The 6,240-nt window shown below is 36.2% G+C and overlaps 1 protein-coding gene across 1 annotated transcript in view; it reads left to right on the plus strand.

The window, feature by feature from the left end:
* Positions 1-6,240, plus strand: part of Invs (inversin) — a 126,388-nt gene that overhangs the window by 21,677 nt on the left and 98,471 nt on the right. The window lies entirely within an intron of this gene.

Raw genomic sequence — 6,240 nt, forward strand, 5'->3', positions numbered from 1 at the left:
AAATTATATTGCCAATATCAGTGGTTTCAAGTTTTAAAGTAATTGTAACTGAGTTCAGATTTTTTTCCTGTTTTTTGAGATACAGTTTTACTGTGTAGCTCTAGCTGTCCTAGAATTCACTCTGTAGACTAGGTTGGCCTCAATATCAGAGATCCGCCTGCCTCTGCCTCCCAGGTACTGGGATTAAAGGCATGAGCCACCATACCAGGTTCAGAGTTCAGAATTTTAAGATACACACAGTAAAAAGATAAAACAAGATGCTTCTAAATTAATTCAAAGACTTACCTAAAAGCCATTTTCCCTCCATAAAGATTTGGTTTATAAGACACACTTCTAGCCCATGGTATTTTCCTTTTGTTGCATTAGACTTCATATTTTTCTAATAAAAAACAATGAACATGAGTTAGATCTAGCATAAACTTTTAGTGGTATTTTCTATTTAAAAATATGACCAGACAGAGTTGATGAATTGAAGGGTTAGAAAAATACCTTTCTATGCTTAAAACAATGCTGACATTAGAGCTCGGCTCCCTGTACTGCTGTATGTACTCATCAGTGAGTCTGTCAGTTTGCTCCTAGTTACTTCTCCTGAATTGATTTTCATTATAGTAATTTTTAAAAAAAAAACAAAAACAAAACCTACTATTCTTATCCTCAGTTTTACCTGCTACTCAAGTATTACAACTTTTCACCTAGGCTTATCAGATAACTAGATTATTCACTTTGGAAGGGTTAACTATATTTAGCTTGTTACCATAAAAAATTAAGAATGGTCCCAATATTAAGAATTTAATACCCTTTAGACTTTTTTTTTTTTTTTTTTTTTTTTTTTCCCTTTAGACTTCTTATTGTGAGCCACTTAGGTATGAAATTCAACTTTTAAAAAATATAGGTTGGAAAACCCTGACATCAAGTAGATCATTGGGGACTGGGGATAAGGATTTAAGCTGATGATCTAATACTGTGACTTCTTAGAGAGGTAGTGTGACCAGCATGGTTGGTAGAGGGGCTTTACTCATCAGCCCAGTTAGCTTTGTCAGATGCAGTACATTATTCCCTGTTGATTTTTGTTTCAATGTTAATTTGGGCTTGTTTTTTGTTTGTTTGTTTGCTTGCTTATTTTGTGGGTTTTTTATTTTGTTTTGTTTTGTTGTGGTGGTGGTTTTGTGTGTGTGTATGTGTGTCTCTATGTATGTGTCTGTGTGTATATTGTTTTCAGACAGAGTATCCATGTGACATAGGCAGGCCTCAAACTTGTGGTAGTTTGTCCACCTCAGCTCAGCTAATGTTGGAATTAGAGGTGTAAGCCACCCCACCAGGCTTCCTATTTTGATATTTTTAAATTTTAAAGCTCTTATGTGTGTTGTGTACACATGGGGTATGAGCATATGTGGAGGTCAGTGTCTGTTCTCTTTCTGCTCTTACCTGTGTTTTGAGATTGAACTTAGATGTGCCACACATGCCTTCGTCCGCTGTATTAGTTAATTTTCTACTGCTGCAGTAAAATACCATGATGAAGGCAACTTATAGAAGGGTTTATTTGAGCTGGTTGATCCAGAGGGTTAGAGGTCATGACAGCAAAGCTAAGGCATGCTTCCTGGAACAACAATCAAGAACTCACATCTTGAGCCACAAACAGGAAGCAGAAAGAGCAAACTGGGAGAGGCATAGACTTTGAAATCTCAAAGACCACCCCTTGTGACATACTTCCTTCAGCAAGATCACACCTCCTAAGCCTCACCAGATGGCTATCATGGAACCAAGTACTCAAAAATCTGAGTCCATGGGGTACAGTCTCACTCAAACCACCACATCCACCATCTTGTTGGCCTTGATTTTTTTTTTGATTATGGTTTTTATAGTATCAGAAGATAAATAGAATTAAGACCTATCTGCTAGAACTTATATAATTGATTACATACACGTTTCATGCTTTTTCAAGTATCTGATAATTACAACCCCCCTTTGATGTTGCTTTTTTCACATGCTTGCCAAGAGCAGGGATGTGTCTGTAAGTTATAGACTCTCCAGAGCAAGAATGGCAATAATTATTTAGTATCTTGCTCTTCCCAGTCAGACCTGGGTGTTGTATTTGATTTTGTGTTTTCAATAAAGTATCATTTTTAAGAAATCAAAAATGAACATGCATAATAGCAGAAATATGATGTTGAATGATCAAAAAAAATTTTAAGAATAAGTCTGTTAAGATGTCCTGTTTCTGAGAACACACACACACTTTAAAGAATATCTTTGCATTAAATTTCCAGGAGTCCCCCCTATTAAAATAAACCAAATATGAAAGACAGCCAAACAAAGAAGGAAGTAGTCTACCATGAACATAAGTCAACAGAAACAACCTATTTAGTCTATGAAACGTAGCAGTACTGGAAAAATTGAAGGCAATATAAAATAACCACCAATGGTTATTTAAAGGTAAAGAGAAAAACCAGAAAAAGGAGAACCCAAGAAAAGACTTCTGTGACAAAGCATGCATTCTGACCATGCCTGCCGATTTTTCAGGTAGCACTCTGCCAGACATATATGCATATATCTCGTATAACTGGAAAAAATATATGCCCAGTGTTTAAAAGCACTGAGAATAATCAGCATGGACATACTCCAAGAAAATATAATCATTTATGGAAAGAAAGCCTGTACTAAGAGTACCACAGTTATTCTGGCTTTTTCCTTTAAAAGTATTTTCTAATTTTTTAATGCAAATAAGTATAACCCTAACAGTCTTATGAGGTTGAAGAAACCAAGGTATAGATGGTGTTGCTAGAATGGAGAGAACAGTGGAGGAGGAACCCAAAAATCCTGCTACAAGGTTTATCTAGTCAAAGTTAAACTGTGTTTGTGCAGTGTGGGGCTCAGCGAGAGTAAACAGCAGCTGGGAAGCGGAACAGCTGAACATTGATTATTTTTAAACTATCCTACATTTTCTTTCACAGTTAAGTCTTTTAGTCCATAACAAATTGATTTTTGTATGGGGATTCATTCTCACTTTAAAACTTACAGATAAATTAATTTTGCTAACTCAAGCTCATTAATTTTCAGCCACAAAATATCAATTTGTACTGGTGTAAGGCTTTTGCACAATGCAATACCTATGTTTTGTTTTTAATGAAAAATTCTATCTACAATGGAGCCGTTTAGAAAATATGAAAGGTTACATGAATGAAGTATGTAAGGAGGTTAACATGGCAGCCAAATCTCTTTGAAAGAGGAAGGAAGTGTAGGCATGTAGTGAGGTATTATAGTTGAGCCAATGGAGTGGAGTTGACTCTAAGAGATACACCATGGAAGTGTTGGCTCAACAAGTGGTTGCCAGACATTTCCAAGGTAATCATGGTTATGTAAATTGGCAGAATAGGAAAAATAAATCGCACGTATCTGCTATAGGCTGGCTCTTGGTACAGCCTCCATTAAATTTCCTTTCCTTTCATCAAAGTGAACTTTTCCGATATTGTTTATTTCATTTAAATCTGGTATCTGTGGTCTTAGAAGTGTGCTATTTGGACTGAGAAAATAGTTCAGTAGATGAGGTGCCTGCCATGTAAGTCTGAGGACCTGAGTTTGAGTCCTAGAATCAGTGTAATAAAGCTGGTATGGAGCTGAGCATGGTGGTGCATGCCATTAATACCAGCACTCAGGAGGCAGAGGCAGGAGGATGGATCTATGTGAGTTCAAGAGCAGCCTGGTCTCCGTAGTGAATTCCAGGACAGCCAGGGCTATGTAGAGAGACCCTGTTTCAACTAACAAACAACAAATCCTTGAATGATGACACATGCTTATAATCTTACTGCTGGGATGCAGAGACGGGTAGATCCGACCAATCTACACTAATAGTGAGCTCCAGGCCAGTGAGAAATCCTGTCTAAAACAAGGTGGATGACACCTGATGAGTAACACCTCAGGGTGACAGTCCACGTACACACACATAGATTTACTATTTGTGTAATTCAGTTTTCATGAATATAACCATGATTCATTTACAAACATAAAAGTACTACATAACTGGTACTGTGTTGAAATACAAGATAGACAACTTTCATACAGGTGGCCCATCTACCTTATAATGAATGCATTTAACATATAGCAACAGTCAAAGCACATAAACAGTAAGTGTTATTGTTGATACCTATGCTCATGCTATTATGTATTTTTTAAAATATAAAACTATACTGGGTTTTTAGGGGTTTATTATCTTAGGTTTCATAGTGGTGGAAACATATTCCTATAGTACTTTGTTTATATGGGTTAGTGCCTCATTATTTTGCAGTGTAACTGTCATTTGTCATATCTCATTTTTGTTGTTGTTGTTTTGGTTTTCTGAAGGTTGTTTTGTTTTGAGACTGGGTTTCTCTCTGTAATAGTTCTGACTCTCCTGGAACTCACTTTGTATTCCAGGCTGGCTTCAACTCAGTCATGTCTCTTTTTTGCAAAAAAAAGAAAACTTGAAATACATTTATTGTTGAGTCTCTCTAGATGTAGTCCATCTGACATACCTCTTTAAATGAGTTTTATCTCCCCCCATTTAATCTGAGGACAGAGGCCGTATCTTACCTGAGTTTATCACTACAGTTCTAGCACAGTTCTTGACACTTAATAGACAGTACTTATTTAATAAACAGGAATGACTCCGTGATTAATTTATCATGAAAGATATGGGCTTTAAACTGTTGAAAGTTTAAATAAATAGATGTATTTATTTTCTTTCTATTTTCTATGACCTCCCTTTACAATTTTATAAACAGGTTTTATAAAATTGTGTGTATAACTCAAATTATAGTTGGTAATAATATTAATAATAATAATAATAGCCAGAGTCAGATATTGGGGTTAGTGCTGAGGATCAGAGAAGCAGAGAGGCCAATCATTAGAGAGACCTTTTACCTCTACCAGTGCTCAGACTGAAGAGGTGATCCTGTCCTCATACTGTGTCTCCAGACTCCATCTGTCTCCACCAAACCTCAGACTGCACTGCTCTCCTGTCTCCTTCCACCTTATTTTCCTCTCTCCACTCAGCCATATCACTCTTGTCTTCATCTTCCTAGTGCTGGGATCCCAAGTGCTGGGATCATCTTTGAGTGAGTTCTGTTTCTCTTTTAGACAGATTCAATCTTGTGTGGCCCATGGTGGCCTTGAACTAACAGAGATTCATCTGCTTTTGTGTGCCACCTTTCCCTGGCTTTAGTGGTATATCTCTGCGTTCTGATATTCATCATTCTGCAGCTTTTTTTCCCTTAAGAAAATGTTTTCTCCATTTTGCAATTATAGACAATATCATAACAACAACAAAAATTCCTTAGGACCCCTTGTGGTTGTGGTATATTTCACAAAATGATAATCAAGAGAAAATATAAAATTTATTGTAAATAGAGAAAATACAGTCCCTTATTTGTGTGAATGTCACCCTTAAGTTCTCTAAAGCATTGTTTTCAATTCTTACATTTCTGTCCAAGTGAAATGAAGTCCAGTTGGTTTACCTGACTTCCTTCAAGCTGAGACTTAAGGGATTTTTCCCCTCAATACCAAGAATCTCAAAACAAATCTCAAAACTTCCTGAAGAAATTTCACATCATTTACAACACAGTCTGTTCACTCAGTTCCCTTTTCTTGCTCTTTTCAATCATGGCAGCAAAGGCACGAGAGAGGAGGGAGCATTTGTTGGGCAGAGTTACATCCTCTATCCTAGACAGGCTGGGGCATGCATACTAATTTCTGCAACTTATTTTTTAATTGACTATTATGTTTTGAGATTTACTTATATTTGAATGTGTAGCCCTGGTTTACTAAAGATTATATAAAAATACCCAAAAGACACCTGAAAAGGTATACATCATCATCGGTAAAAAGGAAAATACAAATACCATGGTAAGATATTACTACTGAGCCACTTCGATATCTAAAATAAAATGGGAGATAGGTGATTCCCCAGTTGGTGTTGGCAGAACTGAAACTCAGCATTTTCATGAGAATATAAATTGTCACATGCACCCTAGAAAACAGTAGAAGATACCTACCCACTAGACGCGCAGTTGCAAATTTAAGCCTTAGTAATACATAAGATAAATGAACTCTTTCTACTAAAAAGTGTTTGAAAAAACTCTATTCATAAAAGCAAAAAATATTTTCTATTTTTTCAGGACTGGGAATAGAACTCAGGATTCTTCACATACTACATCAGTGTTATATTAATGAACTATTCACTTATCCCAGTGTCTTTTTTTTTTTTTT

Source organism: Microtus ochrogaster, linkage group LG5, assembly GCF_000317375.1.
Source record: "Microtus ochrogaster isolate Prairie Vole_2 linkage group LG5, MicOch1.0, whole genome shotgun sequence".
Lineage (NCBI taxonomy): Eukaryota > Metazoa > Chordata > Mammalia > Rodentia > Cricetidae > Microtus > Microtus ochrogaster.